This window comes from Gadus morhua, chromosome 2, assembly GCF_902167405.1.
Source record: "Gadus morhua chromosome 2, gadMor3.0, whole genome shotgun sequence".
NCBI classification, from domain to species: Eukaryota; Metazoa; Chordata; class Actinopteri; order Gadiformes; family Gadidae; genus Gadus; species Gadus morhua.
In genome coordinates, this window is record NC_044049.1 from 6,411,839 (window position 1) to 6,428,590 (window position 16,752).

At 42.5% G+C, this 16,752-nt stretch overlaps 1 pseudogene; it reads right to left on the reverse strand.

The window, feature by feature from the left end:
* Positions 1–6,061: 6,061 nt before the first annotated feature.
* Positions 6,062–10,107, reverse strand: LOC115561022 (heat shock 70 kDa protein-like; annotated as a pseudogene).
* Positions 10,108–16,752: the final 6,645 nt, after the last annotated feature.

Below are 16,752 nucleotides of genomic sequence, written 5' to 3' on the forward strand. Positions count from 1 at the left end.
ATAAGTGAATAAGTGTTAGAAATTATTATTAGTTATGTCTTCAGAATAGCAACATTTATAAAGAAATTAAAAGAATGTTGACCGTTCCAATAGTTACAACATTGAAATAATAATGTAATCTGTAAGAAAGTGTGTTATAATTCATAGGGTTAATCTAATAATAGTTTTACAAATATTTTTCTAGGTATTATTATACATCTATGTTATTATAAAGATTAACTGACTTTTTAAATGGAGAAAACTCTACTCCAAAGAGAGGTAGAGATGCATAGTGTCATACTGTTAATAATATTTATGGAGATGATTAAAGACAAGTCCTTCTATGGCAAGTCTTTCAAAATGTACTTATAATTAAAAATAAAAGGTTTATTTACCTTTAAGCGTGAAATCATCTTTCAAGATTGTCCAAAGTTTCAAAGGACTTTATTGGCATTGACATATTAGGCCAACATTCACATTGCCAAAGCACAAAATGTCAAATATGATACAGCATAAGATACAAAACAATAGTACAAAATTAATTTTCTAGAAGGAAATCCTCATGTAACTTGTAACTAATAAATGTCTGTGTCCGGACATTCTCAACTTCTGTACCAGACACGTCACTCTTATATCTCACGTGTCATCTCTTTCATTACTGTGTGCGCCAGTAAATTTCCACGCTTCTGTGTACATGTCAATTTAACTTCTCTCTTATTTGTTTGCACTGAAACTCTCAGTGCCAGTTCTAAAGCTGTAGACTATAACTGTTTACAGTCTAAACAGTTATCGTCCACAGCTTTAGAACAGGCTCAAGAGTCTAAACTTTAGACTCTTGAGTCTTAATGGCAGGGGCGGGATCTTCCCTTGAACAAACTGTATACATGCTTTGTGTATCTAAATACACTTTTAATCTTTCTGATACTGCCTTATGTCACATTGATGATGACAATCATCAATCGTCAATATTCTAAATTAGATATAAGTTCATTGAATGTAATCAAAATTGCAGAGCTCCAGGCTCAAGTGGATAAATGACCTATAGAAATAGGCTTGTTTAACAAAACATGGAACATAGAAATAAGGGTTTGCTTACATTTGTCGGTCTTCTCAGTCTTGTTGATCGTTTCAGGCTTTTTGTGGTCAACTGACGGTACTGTGGGTTCTTTTATACTAAACATTTGTCCTCTAGATCATTCTGGAACATCCTAGGTAGTGCCCACATTAGGGTGACGTAGGCCATAAGGTGTAGCCGTCTTTTAATGATGTGTCATCCCGTGTTATTTGTTTCTCCCATGTGAGAAACCAAATAGATATTGTGCATTTATTCATTTGTTTTTTAAGTCTGCAATAGTAATCATATTTCGATAATGAGTGGTTCGGCTTCACGGAACAAGAGCATCAGAGAGCATCAGAGAGAAAGGATGACAAACCAGCAGAACAGGTTCACCAAATCACCTGCCAATCCCGAGAGAGCGAGATCTTCAGTCTAAAACAATCATGGAATAAGGGAAACAGCGCCAGCAACACTTTTTCCTCTCTAAGCATGTTTAAAGTAACTTTTAAACGTTCTAATGGGAAAGAAATAGACCACATTTTCACACATAAGAGGTATCAGAGGAATGAGAAGAAACAGAGGTACCTCCTATAAACAGTAAGCAGTGGCAGATCTAGGGTGTGGCCAGGGGACTGCATCCCGGCCACCCCATTGGCCACCCCTGTCGTATTTGCATATTTTATTTGTATATGTATTGTGGCAGACGCCAGGGAGAAGTGAGGGGAGTGGTGATTGAAGGGAGATATTTGGCAGCCTGCTGGCTCCACTCCCAAGCCTTTCATGGACTTACTCCCGTTAACGATAACGAGGCAGGAGTGCTTGGGGTTAAAGGGGAGAGCAGGTTACCACAAGCCAGAGCTAGGGCTAGCAAACTTCAGAGAGTATCTGAGTGATCTTCTGTAAGCATTGTACCGCCAACGAGAGAGTGAGAGTGAGAGTGAGAGAGAGAGAGAGAGAGAGAGAGAGAGAGAGAGAGAGAGAGAGAGAGAGAGAGAGAGAGAGAGAGAGAGAGAGAGAGAGAGAGAGAGAGAGAGAGAGAGAGAGAGAGAGGATATAAAAACGAAAGGTTGGTGAAATCAATTCACGCTTATAAGGGATAAAATGGAAACCTTTTTTTTTTGCAGTCATATTCCATTCGGGCCAACTTTATAAAGTCATTTTGTGTCCTTGCATGAACGCATTTACATCACATGTGGCCGAGTGCTTAGTCATTATACAGCATTTGAACGAAAAAAAGGTTTTATCCTTTTTATTGTACAGTGAGGTAGACAGGTAGGTATGGTATATAGAAAGGTAAAAGAAATAGAGGGGAAGACCTGCAGCCAAGGACCACGGGCATGGTACGCACTCTACGTGGAGAACCACGAGGAGGGGGACCAAGAAATACCCTTTTGAACCATAACAGTCATATTGATCATATTCCATTCAGTCCAACAGTCTGCTTCAGTCCACCTCCTCGATGGTGGTCCCCTGGGGGCCAGCTCTGGCGGATTGGATTGAATGTTTAGGGACAGATCATTTGTGCTGATGACAGCGCATATGGTGGAAGAACAACGGTGTACACTTTTGATTATTGTTTAAGCACAAGGATAATTATATTACTCTAAAACAACATGCATGCTATTGATATATTACGTGTCAGATACTTTTGTCATTGATCTTGACCAAGGCACCTCAGAATTGGAGTAGGTCCCCAGGCTGGCCAGGCTACCACTGCTTCTACATAGTAAGGGTAAATACAGGACAAATTTTCCCACTGGGTGCAAGTGAAATTTCATAGTCATGCTATAAATCTATTGGAAATTAATTTATTAAATGTTCAAGCCTCTCAAGTCAAGTCAATTTTAATTCAAGTGCAAAAACTAATGAATCAACAAATGTACCATTTACAAAATCTGAAAGACAAAAGACAAAAAAGGGGAAGCAATTGATTAATTAATTAATGTACATTTTCCGGGCTCTTCCATTCAGATCAGAATAGCTTCAATCATCAAAACTCAAAAATAACGGTTCTCCACTCTGGCATTCGCCATTAACGATTGGCTTGTCCAAGAGCAAGGTGTCGTCACAAGCTCACCTCAGACGCTTCTCCATGTTAACGCAGTGTGTACTTCGTCTTTAAACGTGTGTATACTGCGTCTTTAATGTCCGAGCCTTCCAGGGTAGGTTCTAGGTAGGGGCCAGCAGGGGCAAGTGCCCCCGTAAAACTGAGCAAGTACCCCCCAGTAGCCCCTCCTCCAAACGTTTTATTTTTCTATTTACCTTCGTCCGGATGGGAAGTCGATTACTTGCGATGGTGTGGCACTGTCGCACAAGGTGGAACTTGAGATTTATAATATATCACACTGACTTTAAGGCTGTTGGTGATGTATGATACTGAGTGGTTTGATGTCAGTGAAGGAAAGCAAAAGCTTTGTAATATTGACAATTGCTTTAAACAATGAAACATTTCAGTGTATAATATCGGCAATTGCTGTAACTTAAGGAAACACTCAATACTATGCTACTAAAATAAATGCTGCAAGGGGAAAAAGCCAAATACTGTATATTGTGTTTTTGTATGCCGGTACTTAACACCAGAGATGGTACAAAGTCTTAGCAGTCAAGTCCGAGTTGAGTCCAAAGTCAAGACAGGGAAAGGCAAGTCGAGTCCAAGTCAGTGTCACACCAAAGCCAAGTCGAGTCCAAGTCCAAGTCACAAACTTTTTCAAGTCCTGAACAAGTCACCATGTATTTCTACTTAATAATGTCATTATTAGGCTGTTGATCATAATTTCAAATTATCAATCTAATGTACAGTGTCATTTCTAACAGTCATTTCAATACAGTTATAATCTGTTCATTGTTTCTGTCTTCAAATGTGTTATATGCACATGCGCCCAAATCCTATATCGTCTCAGAAGACATGTGAGAGTGGACGGTGGGTTTGAATTGTATTAGTAGGCTACGGAAGGCACCACTGTGACCCTAAAGTTGGTAAAGCTGCGCCTTGACTAGTGTTGCATATGAGCTATGTATGGATGTCTGAAAGGACTGCTTTAGTGGATTTCAGTTACAGTATGCCACAATTTTCCTTAAGGAAATTTTCATTACCACCCGCCTGTGTCTTCAGTAGTAGAAGCTGAAGAAGTAGTAGTAGCTGATGTAGTAGTAGAAGTAGCTGAAGTAGTAGTAGTAGCTGAAGAAGTAGTAGTAATAGTAGCTGATGTAGTAGTAGAAGTAGCTGAAGTAGTAGTAGTAGCTGAAGAAGTAGTAGTAGTAGTAGCTGATGTAGTAGTAGTAGTAGCTGAAGTAGTAGCTGAATTTGTAGTACTAATGGTAGTAGTAGTACTGGTAGTAATGGTATTCTCTTTAAGAGAATAGCCTAGCCGGTGCGTGATTAAAAGTAGCCCAATAGGGTGGGAAAAACCGCCCAATCTGGCAACACTGCTGAACGTCCTCACCCTCCAGCGTCAACCTAAACTAAGCCGTTTTGAAAATTGAACTGTTATTGGGAAGAAAGAATCAAATTTCCGTTTGGATATTATTGAAGATACAAGTGTAGGTTTGTCTTCGCTCGCTGTTTTTTTCATCGTCTTGGGCAGGGGTGGACTGGGACAAAAATCGGGCCCAGCACTTTGGGATGGGCCCATCACATGCAAATATTTTAAGTAAATAAGCAACCCCTCGGTAAATCAAGGGTGAACATTTTCCAAATAGTGCAGATGGCTTTGCATAGGCAAAACATACTGAGCAGAACAGAGTTGTCTTTTTTACAGCATGTGAGCCACTTTCTGTTTATACCATCATTGGTTTCATAGATACACATAGCATTTCTGGGGGGTTGTTGAGGCTGGAAGAATATACAAATCAATGCAATGAGATCCCTCATCTTGGTGTACAAATAGCTCAGCTTCCGCTTTGCTTGACCCTGAAGCTGCCTGTGTTGACGGTAGAGCTACATTTGCATGAAAATGACAAGCATCAATTAATTCTAATTTAGCAGGCCAATACTTTAAAGGAAATAGTGGATATTCTCTTAATTTATGTGTTTTTTTTAAGACTAATATTAATGAGTTTAGGAGTTTAAGTCATTATTATATTGCCAAACATTCCCGTTAGTGCACCTTTCATATCTATGCTGCTGTGTCCTGTTCCTTTTCAACGTTTTCGTATCCCTCTGTGACTTCAGAGGGAGGTAAACGGGAAGGTTTGGCGGTTATCGTTTCGCGCTGTTTGCGAATATCTAGCAGGCCAGCCGAAGTCACTTTTATATTTTTTTATTTTCTTAAAAAAATAATAATAATAAAAAAAGGACAAATGACGGCCGGCCGGCTCGGCCTGAAACCGTCTGGCCATTCTGGAGATCTCCCGAACCTCCCGATGGCCTGTCCACCCCTGGTCTTGGGTGTCTAGACTAGCCCTCCAGGCGGGAAATATTTTAGATATCTAAAACAATAAATGTTTTTGACTTTTTTGTAGTTACAGGTCAAAGAGGCAAAGTCAGAGTCAAGTCTCAAGTCAATAACAGTCAAGTCTAAGTCGAGTCGCAAGTCATGCTTAATTTGTTGAGTCAAGCCTGAAGTCATCAAAATCATGACTCGAGTCTGACTCGAGTCCTAGTCATGTGACTCGAGTCCAATTCTCTGCTTAGTACTAAACTAAATATTTTGCGTCCCGGGTTCAATGTGGCCTTCCAACAAAACAACTGGCCCCAGTCTGGCCCCCCCATGAAAATTGGTCTAGAACCGCCCCTGGAGTTAACTTCGGAAACGCTCCGCCACCCGCTGCCACACTACCCATGAAAAACCATGACCTTTTTTTTTCCTATTTTAAATTTGTTTGCCTGCTGCAACATTCTGTTCGCCAGAAAGGGATACATTTAGTTTATCTTCAGTGCGTATTGGCCAATGTGATCTGTCTTGACACAATTGCGATTCAGCCTACGCATAGCATGAACGCAAACTCACAGCCAGACACAAGAACTCTTTAATGACATAGAAAATAAATATTAGAAAGAAAAGAAAACTGATCTGTTTTATTTTTTACATTGTGTTGTAATGCAAGCTGCATTGATAATTGCATTGTTCATAGAAAGTCATATTTTGGAATAAAGCTTTTTCTCTCATAAAATATTAGATAAGGTTCATCTGTTGATGTCTTTAATGATCATCACAATAGTAGGAAGTGATTAGCAAACTCTGAGTAGAAAACTCGTATACTTTGAGCATATACTCACGTATATATTTAAAATCAGGCATGGAACTGTAAAAAAGAAAAGAAAATTGCATCAAGATGCATCGATAATCGAATAGTTGACCTCATAATCGGAATCGAATCGAATCATGAGGTTCCAAGAGATTCCCTCCCCTAACCACCACCACCCCCCCTAAGCTCAAGAAGGCCTACAGCTTCATCAACTTTGTCAGCTGGTGCTGGTACTCCTCTTTCTCCGCGCGCTGGTTATTCTCCAGCCAGAGGATGGCCTGCTCACACTTCTCCTCCACCTTCTTCCTGTCCTCCTCACTCAATCTGTCCTTCAGGTTGTCCTCCCGCAGGCTGCTCTTCATGTTGAAGGCGTAGGACTCCAGGGCGTTCTTGGCCGCTATATTCTCCCTCTGTTGCTCGTCTTCTTCTTTGTATTGGTCTGCTTCCTGCACCATCCTCTCAATGTCTTCCGTGCTCAGGCGGCCCATGTCATTGGTGATGGTGATCTTGTTCTGTTTGCCCGTGCTCTGTTCCATAGCAGACACGTTCAGAATACCGTCTGCGTCGATGTCGAAGGTGATCTCGATCTGAAGCACCCCTCTCGGAGCGAGCGGGAGTCCGAACAGCTCGAACGTGCCCAGCAGGTTGTTGTCCTTGGTCATGGCTCTCTCTCCTTCAAAGACCTGGATCAGGACCCAAGGCTGGTTGTCAGTGATTGTGGTGAAGCCGGCCTGAGTCTGTTTGATGGGGATGGTGGTGTTCCGTATGATCAGGGGCGTCATGAGTCCTCCGGCCGTCTCGATGCCCAGGGAAAGGGGCGTCACGTCCAGGAGCAGCAGGTCCTGGACGTTCGCCGACGTGTCGCCGCTGAGAATGGCGGCCTGCACCGCGGCGCCATAAGCCACAGCCTCGTCTGGGTTGATGCTCTTGTTGAGCTCCCTGCCGTTGAATAAGTCCTGCAGGAGTTTCTGTATCTTGGGGATTCACGTGGAGCCTCCCACCAGGACGATGTCGTGGACCTGGGCCTTGTCCATCAAGGCGTCCCTCAGGGCTTTCTCCACAGGTTCCAGGGTTCCCCTGAAGAGGTCTGAACACAAATCCTCGAAGCGTGCCCTGGTGACGGAGGTGCAGAAGTCGGTGCCCTCGTGCAGAGAATCGATCTCGATGCTGGCCTGGGAGCTGGACGATAGGGTTCTCTTGGCTCGCTCACAAGCCATGCGCAGCCTTGTCAAAGCCTTCTTGTTCTGGCTGATGTCCTTCTTGAACTTTCGCTTGAACTCCTCCACAAAGTGGTCGACCAAGCGGTTGTCAAAGTCCTCTCCACCCAGATGAGTGTCTCCGGCCGTGGACTTCACCTTAAAGATGCCGTCTTTGATGGTCAGGATGGAGACGTCGAAGGTACCCCCACCCAGGTCAAAGATCAGGACGTTGCTCTCGCTGCTCTTGCCTTTGTCCAGACCGTAGGCAATGGCGGCTGCCGTGGGCTCACTGATGATCCTCAGGACGTTGAGGCCGGCGATCACTCCTGCGTCTTTGGTGGCCTGACGCTGGGAGTCGTTGAAGTAAGCTGGAACCGTGATGACGGCATTCAACACCTCCTGGCCCAGGTAGGCTTCGGCGATCTCCTTCATCTTCACCAGGACCATGGAGGACACTTCCTCGGGGTAGAAGGACTTGTTCTCCCCCTTGTGCTCCACCTGGATTTTGGGCTTCCCCGCGTCGCTCAGCACCGTGAATGGCCAATGCTTCATGTCCGCCTGCACCACCGCATCGTCAAACCTTCGGCCAATCAGGCGCTTGGCGTCGGTGGGGTTCATGGCCACCTGGTTCTTGGCTGCGTCTCCGATGAGTCTCTCCGTGTCTGTGAACGCCACGTAGCTGGGTGTGGTCCGGTTGCCCTGGTCGTTAGTGATGATCTCCACTTTGCCGTGCTGGAACACACCCACGCAGGAGAAGGTGGTGCCAAGGTCAATACCGACCGCTACACCATTAGCAGCAGACATCTTGCTGAGGATAGCTGTCAGGGAGTTAACAGTTAAAAGAAGCGTTAGAAAATATAATTGTGTACTTTAAATTGAAAAAGGGATTCTATAATCTATAGGTAGCATTGATTTTATATCTATTTATGTATAACATATCATTCATATAAAACTATATTTTGACATATGCAGGGTTGCCAACTTTGGCTGGAATGAGACTCTGCAAAATATCAGTGGACGCGTATGGAGCGCGCGCCCGGCCTACATTTCTGATAACCCTAACCCAAATTCTTTTTACAAAACAGTCCTTGTTCACTTAGTATAAACAAATTGAAGGACAGCTTATATAAAAGCCATTGGCTGTTGTTGACGTAGGACATTCAAAATGTGTTTAGATATTTTTTAATCATGCATTTAATCATGCATTGACATGGGAACTGCTGAGTCAGACACCTGCTGCTATAGATATGTATTTAACCAAGACCTCAGAATTTATTCCCAGTCTGACCCAGAAAGAAGGAAATTAACAGAAGCTAACAGTGTGTCATAATAATAATAATAATAATAATAATAATAATAATAATAATAATAATAATAATAATAATAATAACAGAGGTAACAATAGTAACAGTGTGTCATGTCCTTTAATTAGTTTGAAATTTGGTTATTGGTTGATAACACCTTGTAATTTTGTTTTGAGGAGGGCTGTCAAACCATGAGAAAACCTTTAGGGTCTATATTGCGAGAATAGGTTACTTGGACCCCTCTCATTGCCAAACGTGACTTTATTTAGCCTAATGACATATATTGAAAAGTAACAAGATGGAATTAATGCTAAATCAGAATTAAAATATTATATCCTGATTAAAATGTTTGTAACTGTAACATAGCCTATGGATTATGTAGGCATTATAATTCCTACATTGACTTGTCCTTGCCGTGCTTAGCTCGAAAGGCACTTGCTAAGAGAGAGAGAGAGAGAGAGAGAGAGAGAGAGAGAGAGAGAGAGAGAGAGAGAGAGAGAGAGAGAGAGATAATGTTCAGAATCATCAACTCATATATGTAAACATGTAGTGCAACAGCATACACAGTTTATCTCATATACCATGTATGTACAAACGTTCTGTGTGACATGGAATAGCCTACATGTTGTTACTGAACCCTGATTCAGAATACACAGAATAAAAAGTGGCCCAATTACATTTTGCTGTCTGGGCTTCTGTTGACTCAGATTCACAATGAATAACTGCATGACTCATATTGTACTTGGGAAAAACGAAGTGAAGAAAACAGGTAGGTAGGTAGGTAGGTAGGTAGGTAGGTAGGTAGGTAGGTAGGTAGGTAGGTAGGTAGGTAGGTAGGTAGGTAGGTAGGTAGGTAGGTAGATAGATAGATAGATAGATAGATAGATAGATAGATAGATAGATAGATAGATAGATAGATAGATAGATAGATAGATAGATGCATACATAGATAGATAAATCTAACAAGCCTGTTTCCTGTATATTATTTGGTTTAGTAGTGAGTGATCAACGGACGGAGAAAAGTTTTTTTTTATTTTTTTTTTAAAGATAGGCTATTTGGCGTGATATTTCTTACGTAAGCGTGACATTGATGCTGAAAGCGTGAGAGTTCGCAACCCAGCATATGTTAGCCTACATAATAACACTTTTGCTGAAACAAATGGCATAGCAAAAAGAATATCTCTTATATTCCAAAAATATAATAATCGTTGAATGTAATGTAAATCTGATAGTAAATGTTAAAATAATGATTTACTTACAGTTAGTAAGCGATGCACAGTAATCGTTAAGTACAGTCTATGCGAGTCTCGGGCTCCCCTCTCTGTAAGGGCGTCTTTCTATTCCGCTGCCGGTGTTTTTATGTCGCCTTCAAAGCAGCTCGGAGATTTGGAAGCTCTTACGTGTCTTTACCAAGCCCCAACCACAGCGAGTGCTACAAGGCTCCAATGCGGAAGTGACAAACATTGCAGTAGCAGCGGGTAGCCACTAAGAGGTGGTACCAAAAGTGAGCAATTTTTCTTTGACTCACTTGTTAAACAGGCCATTTTCACAGTCTTATTAGACCTATTTACAGCCTGGTCCAAAAAAACATTCTAGTCAGTATGTTTATGTAGGCGGTAGCTGACGGGACCTACGTCCGCTTGGTAGGGGTAAATCACTCTTCCCTGAATGGCTGGAAGTTAGAGGATCTAGGTCCCTAACCCCCAGACCTAAGGCCCAATCCCGTTTCTTTGCTCACTGTCTCAACCCTAACCCTCATTGCTACCCCTCATTGCTACCCCTCATTGCTACCCCTAACCGATCCCCTACCAAATGGGACAACCCTACCCTGTGACGTCATCATGGCCTCCCCGTGCCCCCTAGCAGATAACCAGACCCCTGGTAATGTTACAAGAGACAGACTGGCTGCCATTGTCTCGGGCAACGAGCAAGACCCATTGTAAAGATGTTTAACCTGAAATGGTATTTATATTTTGTAATTGGCATGTTTAAATAAAGTATTCAAAAAAAAATAAAAAATTAATACTATTTGTCCCTCGTAATATACCTTTATTTTGAATGTCACTTAGCTACATGTTAAAGGTGGTATTAGGGTGCACTCACACTAGGCCATCTGGCCGTGGCCGTTGGCCGTCGCAGCTGTGGCCTGGCCACGGAAGGCTCTTGTACATACGTCATCACGTCGTAACACGTCATCACCAAGCGTCCGCTGCATGGACCATAATAAAGTCTGCCGCCAGTCAGAGTTTTAACAACAATGGACAACAACACAGAGAACACACCAACAGTTGAACTTCTTGACGCGATGTTTACCGTTTAATGGGAAAGAAGGCTCGTCGCCTTTATTATGTCCGTGGTCGTCGCATTGACTATACGTCATCCAGCTCAGGTTGCGTAGCCGTGCGTGTGCGCGTGTCGGCTCATTAGCATCTGTACCGTAGCGGCCCGTGCCGTAGCAGCACACCTCTCCCAAGTGGCCAAATTGGCCCGGCCTGGCCAGACTGGCCACACTCACACTGGCAGATTTGAGCATGGTTAGGCCACGGCCACGGCCAGATGGCCTAGTGTGAGTGCACCCTTAGATAATAATCGGTTATGAACAAGAACACTTTAGAAGAAACACTTTATTTAAATAAGAAACACTGAACCACACATCTAAAAATACACACACACGCATCTAAAAATACACACACACGCACACCTAAAAATACACACACACACACAAGCTCTCTCTCTCAGCTTTTGAGAGAATGGTGGAGAATCACATCTTCTCAACCATTCCGCCAACTTTGCCTCGCTCTCCTCATGCCTCGCCTGCTCCCTGGCACTCTCCTCTTGGAAGGGGTGTCTGGGGTGGTGGAAGGGGTGTCTGGGGTGGTGGAAGAGGTGCCTGGGGTGGAGGAGCATGAGGGAGAGGTGGGGGGGGGCTGGTGGCAGTGGACTCAACGAAGTCCTGAAAGAAAACGAATAAGAAGGAATTAGGAATTATATGCCAGAACTGGTTGATATGGCCATATGTTATGTACAATATATAATAGCTATGTACACAATATAGTACTGCCAAAAAATACATTGATTAACGATGTAATATTACTAATATAATATAATATATTAGTATATAAAAATACGTATAGAATATTACTAATATAATATAATATATTAGTATATATAATATTACTTATAGAATATTACTAATATAATATAATATATTAGTATAAATCTTATTTTTAACCTGGAGTCACTAGAACATGGAAGATCTGGATATCATACGACATGATATGCAGCCCGGTCTGCAGAGCCCGGTCGACGGCCGGGCTGCATAGCCCGGTCGACGGCCGTGCTGCATAGCCCGGTCGATGGCCGGGCTGCCGGCCGAGAACCGGGGTCGGGCGGCCTGCGAAAGTCGGCCTCGCGATCTTCCGCGAAAGTCGGCCGCGGACTTTCGCGATCTTCCGAGAGTCCACGGCCGGGCTTCGAAGCCCGCGGCCGGGCTGCAGAGTATAATTAATAAAATAATTACTAGTTAATTACAGAGAAAACACTTACATTTGGGTTTTTCCTATCCTGTCGCATCTTTTCGCCCTCCATCTTGTCTAGGATATTTCTTGATTTTCCGTTTTCTCGCAAGGTATTGTGGGAGCAAGTCACAACTGAAGCGCTTTGAGGGTGCCCATCGAAAATCTCAATTTTGAGGGGATGTTAGCCCTCCCCCTACCCCTTAAGCTACCTTTAAAATGGTATTGGGACATGGCTCCACGGCGCGTGAACGCGCAACAGCGAGGGTTAGGGCTGAGATTTTGAAGCGAGCCAAGTAATGGGATTCAACCTTAGTCTCGTGTCTGCTCTACCTGCTCAGTTGAAGTACAATAGCTTAGGCTTTAGGATTTTAACCTGTCACGGTGAAGACCTAAAGGACGGAATATCAGAAGGTATCGGTGTGTCTTACCCTGTATTCCCCCTAACCACTATACTTTATGGACAGAGGATGAGACGCCCCTACTTCAGAGAAGATGGAAAAACAAAAGCAATAGTGTAACAGTTGAAAAACGAGTGGTTATTTATTATACTAAGTACTAGTCTTCTGATATTAGATAAAATAGGAAAGTAATAAAATAAAATGAAATAAAATAATAAATGTATAAATCAAATGCATGTAACCACCATATAACGTCCAAAATCTTATATCAACAACATCCACTTCACCAGTGGCTCAATACCACTTTCAATCAACACTATCAGCAGGTACCTCTAATACCATACACTGCAGATGGACCTCACATGTAAATAACAACAGCATTAATACAATTCACACAATAGTAACATATAATAATAACTTCAGAAACGTTTTTGTACAATACACATAACCACACTCAATGTCCACTCTTAGTTCAATGTTCCTTTTGGTTCGGATTGTCCACGTCACGTATGTGCTGACCGTTCACCAATTGAACATGTCCATCGAGAGCGCGTTGCTGTCCGTGGAGAAAGGTAGAGTCCTGGGTGGCAGGGTGGCCTATTTAATCACCCAACGCACCGTGTATCAATGGCTTTGGAGAGGGAGGTGGAGGGAGAGAGCAGGTGAGATGAGCCAGATACGTCCCGGGCTGCAGCAGTGAACTGGTTGGCTCTTCGTTCTCTGGCGTGACAAGGCTTCCAACGTTGGCGACGGGCTAGTAATATAGCTGAATAAACAAACTTTGCACTACCTAGCAAGGACGGTCGCCTCGCACTATGCAAACTATTACTGGTTAACACCGGATGAATCTTCAGCACTGATGGCATGAAGTCTTCCACTCTTCCACTCGCCACTCAAGCCGTAAAGGTTCCGTAGCTCAGATTAAAACATGTCGCACACGCAATAACTAAGAGCTAAACTGTTCTGGTGTAGCCATGGTTTCAACATTGGGGGGGACAAATGCCTGGGGGCGGGGCCCGCCCCCCCCCCCCCAGGCAAAGATTTTGAACATGCATTAATCTGGTGCACTCTGAGAGCAAAATCTCAATACCTAGCACCTAATTTTGAAGACCTTTTTGGGGATGGATGTTTAAAACACTTTAATACTGGATGTGACCAAGCAGTCTGGGAGTGTGGAAGACTTGAAATTAGGAAAAGGTTGACACACATATACTTCAGAGCTCTGTTTTCCTTTACTTTTTAAATTAAATATAACATTTTGTGCTCCTCAATATTTCAACCAATCCAGTCCTTTTTTTTCCACATTACATTCATTGATGTTTTGCCTTTTTTACAAAACACACACAAACAAACACCTACACCACCACAACAAAGACACAAAATCCAGCCAGTTCTTACTTCCATTACATTTTTTATTGCATAACCATCACATTTGCCAATGTTGAGTAAAACCCACCCAGGTGCATCTATCTCATGGACCTAAATAGAAGTCACCCCAAAACTTTTGTTACCCCTCAGAAAACGTCGATTTTTTTCTGATATTTTCAACCACTTGTTTAATAAGTACATAGATGAGTTTCACGAGAGGGCGCACTGAGCTAATCTCATGGTGGAACCATTAGCCGTATTGAATGATGCACTGTTAAAGAATTAGACATGTCAAGGACATAACCTAAATGTTTTCTGATTAGTTATGGATTAATCTATGAATACATACATTATACAATGTTTTGTAACCTTGAATGAAACTTGACTTAATAATTATTATATTGCTATATTAGCAACTGCAACGCTGCTGTGTAAAGTTGTGTGTCAACTGAAGGAGGCGAGAAAAAAAAAGAGATGAAGATGATGAAGACAGCGATTTTAGTATCGATACTGTTGCACATAAGTATCTAATCCGATATATTTTTTTTTAATTTTAATCGATTAGTATCTGAGTATACATTTTTTTGACAACCCTACACTATATACATGTGTGCTAACAGGATTCTGCTTGAATGTCATGATTCGTTCTTAACCTTTCATATTACTCCTCTCTTAGGCGACTCACCTCTATGCCACCACTAGATTGACAAACTCTCCCTGTGATTTCATCCTCCAAACTTTCTGTCTCTCCCGCTGGCTCACTAGCTCTACTCTGAACACAACAGAGGAAACATGGAAGGAATAATATCACAGATATCAGCAAACTATTTACCAGTAGACTACTGAAACACACTAGACATCAGTGCCACTGCCAACAGGATTCTGCTCTAATGTCACAATTCGGTTTAAACCATTAATATTTACTCTTTGACAATCATTTTGCAGACGCTTTTATCCAAAGTAACTTACAAATTGCATTGAACATAGGAAAAGCCAAGGCTCTACTAGTTTCCAGAACTCCTCTAGGCTACTCACCTCTATGTCACTACCAGATTGACACACACTGCTTTTATCCTTTCATCCACCAAAGTGGATATGCCACAGGGAAGAAATATTATCAGATAACAAGTACTGTTCCTTTCTCAGATAGTCAACAAACCACTTTTGATCTGAATGACAATAATTCTATGACTAGTTTTTTGTAGTCTATTAACTCTACTGTACTGTAATGCTACAACTGATAGGTTAACACTTCTCATTTTATCACCCCTCTTTACTTACTTTGCTTCTTTTCTGAGACGAGGCAAAACATTGCCGAATGTCTCTGCAACCCTCTTGCTTCCTCTCGCTCATGACGACTGTGAAATAACACAAGCAGCACTAACATCATGAGAGACAAGTTAAAACTTCACGCAGGCTGGTTGTTACAATGTACAACATTGATAGTTCCTAAAATGGAGTGCTGAGAATGGTTGTGCACTTTGTAGGCCTACAGTGCATGTGAAAGGTTTACCCATGGTGACATACACAAGTGCGTGTGTGCGACACAGAGCCAATTTTGAGGCAGGCCTGGCTAACATGAGATTCTACTATCATCAATACCTCCCTTCTCCTACTCCCAATCCCTTGCTCTTCTCCTCTATTTCGCTCTCCACACCTCCAAGCCTAGTTACCCTAAAGAGGATGGTGCAGGGGCGCAACTGCCTACCTTCTGGGGGGTATGCAGACACATAGCAGGCGCCCCCCCCCCCCCTCTTTGATCTGGGAACAAATTTGACCTAAAACACACTCTGATATTGAATCAAAAATTCATTTTGAGTGCACCAGGACAGATATCCAGTGTTTTTTTTAGAGGCAACCTTTCTAAGATGCTCTGCCAGAGTAACATCATACCGTGCTATAATGCCGCGTTTCCACTGCAGGGTGTGGAATGGATCGGTTCGCAAAGGTGCGGTACGTAGGCCTGTCGCGATAGGCAATAAATCAATTAATTGCGCGATAAATTAAAATGAGCGATAATTTTTTGCCGGCCGCAATAATTTCCATTCGCACTCTTTTTTTTAAATCATTGCTTTATTGGCCTAATCTGAGAAGAAATCTATGCAATAAGTAAGGAATAATCACCGAGAGGCCGGGCAATAAACAGTTTGATATGCCCGGCTCGTGGACGGCTTACCGCCCGAGACGAAGTCGAGGGCGGTAACCTTCCGCGAGCCGGGCATATCAAACTGTTTATTGCCCTGCCTTGAGGTGATTATTCCGTTTATTCTACTTCGCGCCGGCCAACATAATAAAACAATTCATATACTTTAATAATTAGCCTTTTTCTTATTCGTATTGCATGCTTATTAAATGTATGCTCTGTTTAACTACATCTCCCTCGAAAAGTAGTTCCCTTTAGAACTACGGTGAATAACGTTAGCTCAACTGTAGGTAACGCGTCTCTATAGCAACCACACAAGGTTGCAACTGATCACTAGTTTAACAACGTAGTTGTTACATTCGTATCAAGTCAGCTTTAATGACGATCGATCAAACATGCACTCCCTGGTTTATTTTTACAACGGACCTCATGTTTGAAATGTATGTGATAGAAAACGATACAAGCGGCGTATTGATCTACAGTGCTCAGTCAGCAGCAAGTAGAACCGACAAGTCAGCGGGCAATATGCCGGATTAATGCACCCCTCCCAGCCAATCAGAATCGAGCATTCTTAAATGAAGTAGAATAAACAGAAATAT